The following is a 10,699-nucleotide window of genomic DNA, read 5'->3' as shown; positions in this document are numbered from 1 at the left end:
GCTGAAAATGAGTCAAAAAGTCAAGATGTTGATTTAAGGGTTTGCAGTTATGAAAGCAGTTTGTTGGATCTTGCTCATCTTTTAGATTTTTCCATTACAAATATATATATTTTTTATGTAATTGTACTGAATATATGTCACATTGTGGATGTAGATACAGATCTATTCGATACGTTACTGAAAAGTCTATTTATTTTAGGAACTTTACCACTGAGTGAAATACATTGCATAGGTGACTTGCACACAGATAGATGTCTGAAAGCCTTTTCTGTGTTCGCTATGATAATTTTCCTCTTACAACTGATGAAAACACAACATTTAAAACTGGGATGTCGCATCAGACCAATAAAAAAAAGCAGTATGTTCAGAAAAAGAAATGTGGGTTTATGCCTAAAACCTCCCTAAAGGTTGTTATCAAAAGGTGCTTTTATTCTGATAAAAAGGAGACTCATTGGGACGTATATTGTAATTTATTGAATATGACTGTGTTAAAAGTGACATTTTCTTTAACCAAAGTAGGTGCAGCTGAAGGGGCAGGGTGGTCTACATGCTTGTTTTTTTTTGTTTTTTGTTTTTTTGGGGGGGGGGTTTAATCCACTCCCCAGACTCGGCTTCTCAGGTAAAGTGTAACTAGATGCCGCCTGTTTGTGGAGTACAAGGCACTTGACCAAGGGCCAGCACTGCTCCTCCTTCATCTCCCATCCCCTCCCTCCCCTATCCTTCCCCTAACGGGATCAGTTTACCACCTCCCCCACCCCCAGCCACCGACACCTCCACTCCTTCCCGATCCCTCACTGAAAAGTAACGTACTTTGCAGCCACATCGCCGTCAAGAGGAAGTCAAAAAGCATGCGTCTGTATATTTGTACACCGTCCAGACAGGTGTTTGAGACCTTGTCTGGACCTCGGCAGCTGGGCTCCTGTAACCGTGCCCGTCTCTCTGCGAGGGGTTGGCTAGAGTGACTGAGTTGGCCGAGGTGCGGCGGCGGCTGTCTTTCAACCACTGATCCCTGAGAACTACTCATCTGATCAGCCTGGATCTGCGCTTCGCGGCTGCCGGGGTCACACAACCCAACCCCGGGGTCAAGCAGCTAATTACAGATCCCTGTGTCCTCCGTCTCTGTCACCGCTGGGAAAATGGCGAAGGTGGGGAAAGAAGAGGCCCGAGAGGAGAGGGGATAAAAGGAGAAAATATCGACTTAGACATCAAAAGGTCAACATGGAGGGTAAACCAAGCTGTACGTTTCTTCCTCTTGAGGAATAAAATAAAAATAGACCGAAGTTCTGTGAGGTTCTGGAGCAGAATCTGCATACTGGATATGGATTTGTGTTTTTCAGCCTTTCTTCGCCTTCACTCCTTAATTCTTACTAAATTAGCCCAAAATACGTTGCCTCGCAAAAGTATTCACACCTCTTGAAAATGTTCACTGTCTGTCACACCCCAAACTGGATGTTGTGACAGATCAACACAAAGTGATGCACCAGCTCTTTCAACAGTGAACTTCTTCTCACCATTTGTCCATAAAATACCAGTTATGCTCCACAAACTAATCATTGTCTGTTTTGACAGATTCTTCCACTTGCTGCAGATGTTTCTCGGATTGACGGTCTTGCTTCCCGTCACCTGATGGTTTAGGTGGACGACCATGTACTGGTAGGTTTCCAGTTGGGGCTTTTCTCTCTTTTATTTTCAGATGATGGGTTGAATAGTTCTGCATGAGATGTTCAAAGTGTGAGATATTATTTTACAACCTAACCCTGCTCTAAACCTCTGCACAATTGTATCCCTGACATGTCCTCTGTGTTCCTCGTCATCATGAATCGGTTTCCTCTCCGATGTTTCGAACCTCTGAGGCCTTTTCAGAGCAGCTGGATTCATATTGAGACTGAATAACATGCAGGTTTATACTGTTTGGTAATTTGGTTACTTCTGCAGACTGAATTTTGTCTTAGCAGAGCAGAAGCTATCTTTAAATGTTTTTGTCTGTAGGCTGAAATATCAACACTCACTTCCATTTCTTGTAATACGTTGTGCTGGTGTGGTGCGCAAAGTCTCAGAAAACACAAAGACGTTTGTAACAAAATGTGAAAAAGCATCAGAGGGCGCGACTACTGTTGCAAAGCTGCTGTTTGACTCACAGCTCTAAAGTAACACAAACTCTCCTCTTTTGAGAATGTTTTTTTTTTCTTTCTGTCATGAAAGATTTTTTCTTCTTGTGGCCTTTTTTTTTATTTGCTGTCTCCACCGACTGAGCTGTGGGTTATAAAAGATGCTGCACTCCGGCAAACAAAGTGAGCACACATTCACACACACACACACACACACGCACGCACGCACGCACGCACGCACACACGCACACACACACAAACACGTATGTATAAAATGAAAAAAAAACTAAACTAAATAAATAAATAAATAAAATAAGCACCTACCAGACCAGTATTACATTATATTAGACTGCAGGTTCATTAATCACAAATGCGAGGGCTTCTCAGCCAACGTAGGAAATTAATCAAAGAAGGGGACATTAATCACATGCATGAACAGCAGTAGTTACACCTGTGACAAAGCCATCTGATTTAAACGTGTTGCTCCAGCCTGTGTTAATGATGCCACCCAGGGCCAGGCAAGGCAACCTCTCCGCCATCACTGAAACAATAATGCGCTAACTATGAAGCAATTTTCTTAGGTGTATGCTGATGCACGTTGCTCATGGGTCAGTGGGTGTTGCAGCAATTACCAGGTGCAGCTTTTTTTTCTCACAGCTTGACCACTGCGTTTTTCACTAACTGTTGAAAATGTCTGTTGAAATTAGCCATACTTAATATTTTCCAACTGTTTTGCCCCGACCCAAAGATTATTCATTTGAAAAAAAAATTTAAAAAAAGTAGAAAGTTGAGGGGGAAAAAATACAAGATGGTGTAAGAGAGGCTTGACTGCAAAGTTAAAAAAAGAAAAACACAATGCACGTTTGTGGAAAAAAAAATGTTTGTATGAAGAAAAAAAAGGGGAAAGCATCACCTGCAAGTGTGGTTACACTGCCCTCTTTTGAATGAACAGCAGTGTTTCTCAGGAATCCACTGCAGGGGCGGAAATCGCAGGAAAATTACCCATTTTTTAAATTTCTAAATTAGAAAGTATAGATGATTTGAATTAGGACTCTTAGTATGTACTGTAAAAATGAAGTATGGTGAAACGTTAATTAATTGAAATTCAAATTGTCTGGAACTAATTCAATCAAAGGTACTCGCCTCTGAGGATTTGCTATTTTTATCTGCAGCAAAATCAGGTTTTATTCCAGTTAGAGAAAGAAGAAAGCGGCAGAAATGTGGTCACCACTGTCAGATTTCTTTTTGATTTAAAGAGTAGGACAGTGACAAATTTATTACATGCATTATACAACAACTATAGCTTAACGTTTCCAGAATATAAATCCCGTTATTCAACTACAGACATATATAAAAGCTGCTGTACTTTAATACATAAGTATTGTATTCCATAATTACTATTAACAGCAAAACACAATTATTTAATTTGTTTGTAGTGACAATTTTTAACCATGCAAGCTGTTTAACAACACTGACTCTGATCGTTAGAGTAATGTGGCTGGTTGGGGAGGAAACGGGACAAAAAGGAGGAAAGTTTTTGATAGCCAAACAAATTTTAAAAATGCAACTGTTTTTGACATATTGATCTTGTAAGCATCATAAAATCAACTTTTGTCAAATCTTACAATATCCAGTTCCCTTTGCATTTATTGGAGCACCAGGTAAAGGTGTGTCCAAAAAACTATATAAAAAAAATTAATTCTTCTCTTATTGCAGAAACATAATCTCCCACTGAAAATAAATGCTGCACTTTACATCCTCCTTTCTGCTTTTTCTTATTTATTTTAATTCCAAAGTTTACACCATACATATTAACTTGTAACCATTACCTGATGTATAAAGATCAAACTGCTTTTCTTAAATAGCTTCTCTTAATTTTCCATTTTTGAATCAAGCCTAGGAATAATGGGACTCTGTATAACATGATTTCAATTACATTTTAATATATTTTACATCACACAGACAAATGAAATCAAGGATTACAATGCACGATTTTAAAAGCAGTCTTGGAAAACTAAAATACTTCAGTAATATTTATTTTATAGAAATTATTTGGGGTTTCACTATTTCCACATCAATGTTGTAAAGTAATTTAAAAAAAATCTTTGAAGTCTTAATGAAGGAGTTTTATCCACTATGTTAATATACTCAAGTTACTCTAAGAGTCAGATTAATCTAATAGTATTAAAGAGGAATTGTTTGAAGGCATGTCTTTATTAAACCTTCCAATAAATATGGAAGACATCACAACACGTTATTATATAAAAACAACGAGTATTTTTATACATATTGTCAATGATCTTCAATCAGTTAGTAAATGTGATAAACAGTTATTTATGTTAAATGTTGCAAATGTGGTGAGATGTTCATTGCAGGGACAAATCCAGGATGAGAGCCAAAACCTAAACCCAAAGCAGAATTATACAAGTTCAGACGTTTTACATAGAACAGTTGTTTTTCTTTTGTTTGTTTTGTTTTAACAATAATTTGTACTCAAATGATTAGATTTACATAAAAGAACTTGAGCGATCTATGGAGGTTGGGTTGTGGAAAGAAGAAATGACTGAAAGATCCTTAAAGTGGCACAGAAAATCAAATAAACATAAGAAAATTAATCATTTTCAACAGTTGCAGCAGCATGTACGTCTATGTCATTGATTCCTATTGTCTTGTATTAGCAAGACAATAGGAAGCAATGCTACATAGTGGGATGACTCAAAAAATGAAAAGGATGGAAGCTGTAGAATCGGGAAAATGTGTCATAGAATAAATAATTGTATAAAGATTAATTGTCAATGCCCACATCATTGTTATGCTTCCTGAATTAATCCTGCAAATCCAGATCTCCATGGTGACGAATGGCAATATTTTCAGTTTTCACAGATCAAAAAGCTTTGAGAAGTTACAGCTGGAAAACTTTAAAAACACATTTAATCAATAACTTTACATTAGATTATAATGTCATCCGTGTAATTATTTTCTTAATACAAAAGAAAATGTTTTCCAAGACAATCATATTTTACCTCATAGAAAACACTGAAAGAGACACTTCTAAAATGTGTGGCATGTGTAAGATGTATTTGCGAAGTATTTCAAAGAATTTCAAAATATGTTGGTACATTCAGTTAGGTGCTGTTGCACAAGAGTTGCACTCAATTATAAAACCCGTCCACAGATCAATCTTTAAAAGTCCAGATCCCACTAAACTATGAGGCAGCTTGTTATAATAACATTAGCTTATCTTGTTATCATTCCTCTGCTGAGGCTTTTAGCAGCGTCTCTTCGGGTTTCGATCCGTGTTTGGCTCTGCCTGGCGCTCTGGTCCGACAGCACCGCTCATTGACCCCTGTGGCTTTGACAGGCAGCTCTGATAAACTCAGATCACTCGGAGGCAGAGAAACCAAAGACTCGGCCTGATTAGTAGGCGGCGGGAACACGAAAGATGATGAGAAGAAGAAGAGAGAGAGAAAGAAAGAGAGAGAAAGAGAGAGAGAGAGAGAGAGAAGAAGAAGGAGGCAGGTTGCTGAAGATTGAAAATCAAAACGATGACGGCATCACCAACGTTGACCCCTTGTTGTTTATTTATGGGGCAGCTAAAGAGGACCTCGGAGCAGAATGCTCTGCTAAGTTCCAAATTACCACTTTGCCCCTGCAGACTGTTTTGCACCTAAGAAGTTACCTCCCTTTGTTTCTCTTTGCTTTTCCCCTCTTTTTGTCTCACTTGTCACCTTCTTCTAGCGTGTTCAGGTATTCCTGTAATCCAGGCCGTGCCTTGTCAGGAGGGAGAAAGTCTATCTCAGGGTGGAGACAAGTGCTCTGGGGAGCTGCAGTAAGCCAAGCCGGTGGGGTGGTGGTGGAGGGAGGGAGGGCGGAGGACCAGAGAGACGAAAGGGAGGGTGTGTTGGGGGGGGGGGGGGGCAGGTAAAGGGGATCGTGTTCAGGCTCCTGGGGACAGGAGACTTGGCGTGGTACCGCACTGCCCACCCAACATCAACACTCTCAGGTTCCCTGTCTCAGATGGGCCAGATAATCACCCTCTCTCCACAGGGACCATCTGGAGGCAAGAAAGGGGAGCGAGAGCCATATTTTATTTCCATATAACATAAATTCACTCATCTTCTGCTGGGAGAAAGAAGAAAAAAGAAAAAAACCTTTTTGTCTCCTCCTTTCGTCCAACAGCTGACAGCTGATTCACACAAAACATCAACACACGAGCGCCACATGCAACGCCCGGCTAGGCGAAGGCGTCCAGCACATGTTCACGCTCGCAGCAGCGCTGAGAGCCTCCTGTTTGACGGACGCTGCTATCCCTGTAGAGATCAAAGGACAGCCACTGTGATTATCATCTCACCGTGGTAACCGAGAAACCCCTAATCCCATAATAATCCCTCACGGCCAGTCAGCTCGGGAGCGTCCGACCGCCTGCAAGGAAATCACATGCGGACAAATACATGTGCTAAAAAACACACATGAGCACTTTTCACACCTCGGAGTAAGCAAACCCAGGAGACCAGCAGCTCACATGGTGTGCATGTTTTCATCACACCTTCACACACCTTTAGGACAGAAATTTGTGAATAAAAGGATAGTCCACCTTTGAGTAAGACACACATCTGCTGCCTCTTATGCTCAGGGGTTTGTTTTTATTATTTTTATTTGCCCGAAGGTTTGAAAAACATCTACATTAATTGGTTTAGTGAAACCTCTTCATGAACAAAAACCAGATAAAGAAACAAGTAAGAAAAAACATAAAGTGCCTAACAAAGCTGCTCACGCTTCACAGGTTTTTCAAAAATGTGATTGAAAATCTTTGACGCCTCTAAAGAAAATGTGGCGTAATTAATTACCTTTAACACGAGGCCGTCTGCGTGGGGCTCAGTCTCCGTGTAAAAGCCAGTGGTTCTGTCTGTGAAGACCACAGAGGTTTGTGAGAGCATTAGAAATCAAACATGAAGACTGAGGAACACACAGCAGAGAGCTCAGAGATAAAGAGATGAAGAGTTTTAATTCGGTTAGCGTATAAAACGATATGGAAAACTTTGGGGAACTCACATGGTACTGCTTAATCCACCATCTGAAAATTAAAAGTCTGCCACAGCAGCAATCTAGTCCACCTGAACAGGCAGGCTGGATTAAGGAAGATAACTACAAATCTCACTTTTGAAGGAAAAAAAAAACATCTGTGAAGTTTGTGAAAATATGAACAAGTTCAATAGGTACTACTTTTCAATATAATGTGCTGGTTTCCAGCTTGCTTTTGTTTTTTTGTTTTTTTTTACTGGGGGTGAAATCAAACTCTCACTTACTCTAAACAGGATTGTGTGAGATTAAAGAATGGATCAAGGCACAGATTTTTAATTTTTTTTTAAATTACAGACATTTTATCTCAGATATTTGCAAACGTAAGACTTCAGACTTGAGGAAGGCAATCACACTATAAGAATCTGCTTTACAAATCGAGTATTAACTCAGTCTCCCTCCAGAATGTGCAAGAATGTCCATTTGGGTGTCAGCGCAAAACACAGCAGTCTGACAGTAAAAGCAAAAATAATGTGAGCCATTGTTTGCCTGGCAAAATGTAAAATGCCGAAATCTATGGTGGATATGATTTAAAAGAGCATTTGTCACTTTGAATAGGTTAAAAAATATCTGCAAGTGGAGCAGGATGGCTGAGAGGGAGAGTATTTTATGTAATTTTATGGATGGATGAATGTTGCGTGTATGAGACTTTATTTTGTATTTTTTAAAAGAATAATAAACAAGCTATTATTTTACAGCCATTACCGTTTTTTTCTAACATGTACCTCCAGAAGTTATATGTAGTTTTTGTTGTCGTTTTCTTTGTTCTTTTTTTTTTTTTTTGCACAAATTTTCTGGATGCAACACATTTAACTCCGTTTTCATACCGAGTTTTTCTAAACAACTAAGGGAATGTATGAATTGTAGGCAATTAAAGGTCTTTAACATTTTTCCTTGACTTTTCTTTTTCTTTTTTTGAGTGCTCAATTTCTCACATAGTGATGAATACCTTTCCCAACACGCTAATTTGTGCAACCACAGTGGTGTGCTAAAGTTTCAAACCACCGTTTCTTCCTCATAAGGAGCCAGACGGAGTCGAGGTGTAAAAATGAATTACGTCAACTTCAATAATTCAAACAACTTGCATCTTGTGACAGACTGTGCCTCAGCATCCATTTTTAAATGCTTAACAGTGTAAAATCTTGAGATGCCTCCGATAGATCCAACACTAGTTTGTAGCTTAGGTTTAGCGTCATATTGATGCTTGAAGCCAAATTAATCAATCTAACGAGAACAACACTTTCAATTTGTGTTTGATTGATCATTTGTTTATAATAGCAGTCCTAATAAATCTTAGGCTGTTTTAAATCTTATTTATGTCCTCTTGCCTTGTGCCACGTTGGTGACTAACCTGCATTAATGGATTGAGAGAAACAGAGTTGATTAAGCGGGTTGACTCCGATTTAAAAACCTGCAATACCTGCCAATACCAAACCGCTGTTGTCGGAAGCAGCGTGATGGTAGTTGGCTTCATCTCTCTCACTGGAAAAACAAAGCTCCTCATCATTAGAGGACATCTCAGTAGAGAACTATATCAAGATGAGATTTTGCAACCAGTGGCAATAATATCATGTTCCCTAATTTGGATTGAACTCTGTTCTCCAGGATGCTAACCGTCACTCCCACTGACCATTTCCAGAAGTGGAGAGGATGCGATGGCATTTCTGCAGTTCTGACCTCAACCCTGTTGAACACAGTTGGGACCGACTTTGGTGTGCTGCTCATTGAGTGGCCAGTACAACCACACTGGCTGACTCTCAACATCAGAAGAATGGGATGGCATCCCGCAGCAGTGTCTGACCAAGCTGGTGACCAGGATGAAGAGGAGGTGCCAAGCTCTCTTGTGATTGTGTACCATACCTGTCAAGTCTCCTGTTTTGGCCGAGAAACTACCGTATTTTTACCCCAGCCTTTCCTGCCGGCTTTCGGTATTAGTATTTCCCTGTATTATTGTAAATGTGTATTTATATATTGTTTAATTTCCAATATTGTTGGGGGTTTTTTGTTTTGTTTGGGTTTTTTTGTTTGTTTTTTGTCTTTTGAAATATCGATCATCCAGTTTAAAAATCAATGAATAAACTTCTTTGTATTGGAAGAAAGGATCCACCAGTTCACTGAACTAATTATTTTACTCAAATCAGAAATGTATTTTTTCTTACATGAGGCACAATTTTAAGGGTGAAAAAAGACACTGGGCGTTTTCCATTGGCTAAAATTATTAAGATTATTCCAGACAAATACCTCAAATGTCACTACAATTATTTATTAAAAAAATATAAGGCAAAAAATGAAAATCTTAGTAACAAAAAAATTATGAAAATCCATAAAGCCCTTTACACAAGACAGCAAATACCATTTAAACTGGAATTTAAAGCATATGTTCTTTCTTTTTTTAACCATAATTTTCCATAATTTAATGCAGCGCTGCATTTATTATACTAAATACATTCTCTACTAAAATGCACTAAAAACTACTGCATATTCATATTTTATAAATATTTATAATATTCTGACATTGTGCATTTATTGGAAATTAAAATAATCAAGGAAATGGATTTTTAATTAGATTCTAATTTGAAGATTATCTGCCATTTGCCACTGATAGCTCTGAGGATGCAGTTCCACACACGTGATTAACGACCGTCACTTAGGTTCATGCAGAGAGCAGAGTTCAGTCTTTTTAACACCTTTCTCACCTTTTTTTCTGACTGTTTTCCATCTCTCTTATTTTTTGGCCTTCAACCTGTTTGTTTTGTCTTTCTCTGCATTCAAAATAAAAGCCTGATCTGGCATCCAGATCAACCTCGTCACTGCGGAGAAACCACAGCTTTCCTGAAGACGTGGAGTGACGGCTGGCGCATGGAGAGTGCATGCAGCATCGACTGCAGGGAGATGTGCTCCGCAGGGGGCCTGGGAGTCAATGGATGTCACTGTTTAACAAGCTGTTACTGCTCCGCCGTATAGACAAGAAAAAAAAATGAAGACAGGACAAAGAGAAACTGTGCAGTTCTTTGCCTGTGCATGTGTGTGTGTGGGGGGGGGGGTGCGTGTGTGCGTGTGTGGATATGGTAATAACACATACAGACTTGTGTGTCCCTTCAATTTGATAACATGGTTAGAAAGCTGAAGGGGCATACACCCTCATGCACACTTGGTGGGGGGTCCAAATGGGTCATTATTTTGCTTCCTTAGAAGAAATTGGTTGCTCTGCTTTAAATTTCTCTTTTCTGATGGAAAACTGTGGCCCTGGTGACTCGTTGTACATCCAGTTACACAAAATATCCTGCAATTAGATTTGACAATTTGGATTTCTTTAAAATGCGTGAGTATTGGATATTTCTTTTTCACCTGGCAGACTTGGAGGAATGAGAGTTTTGTGTGGTTTTACGGTTCCCTTGAAGAGCCCGGGTTGGTGTGCGGTGTAGGGTTAGAGTGGAAGGCACCCACATATAGGTTCTTGCTACAAATTATCAAAGTCTTTTCCTGAATGTCTTACCCATTTCCTTCATGAT

General features: G+C 39.3%; 1 long non-coding RNA gene across 1 annotated transcript; it reads right to left on the bottom strand.

The window, feature by feature from the left end:
• Positions 1-4,303: 4,303 nt before the first annotated feature.
• Positions 4,304-8,512, bottom strand: LOC148160853 (uncharacterized). Its single transcript, XR_015766091.1, has 3 exons — positions 6,956-8,512; positions 6,260-6,418; positions 4,304-6,162 (listed from the first exon to the last, which is right to left on the bottom strand). It is a non-coding gene; the product is annotated as an uncharacterized LOC148160853 (long non-coding RNA).
• Between the last annotated feature and the right edge of the window lie 2,187 nt (positions 8,513-10,699).

Source organism: Poecilia mexicana, unplaced genomic scaffold, assembly GCF_051168715.1.
Source record: "Poecilia mexicana isolate PSO_F unplaced genomic scaffold, ASM5116871v1 scaffold_2, whole genome shotgun sequence".
Classification (NCBI taxonomy): Eukaryota; Metazoa; Chordata; class Actinopteri; order Cyprinodontiformes; family Poeciliidae; genus Poecilia; species Poecilia mexicana.
This window is presented reverse-complemented; position numbering and strand designations above follow the sequence as displayed.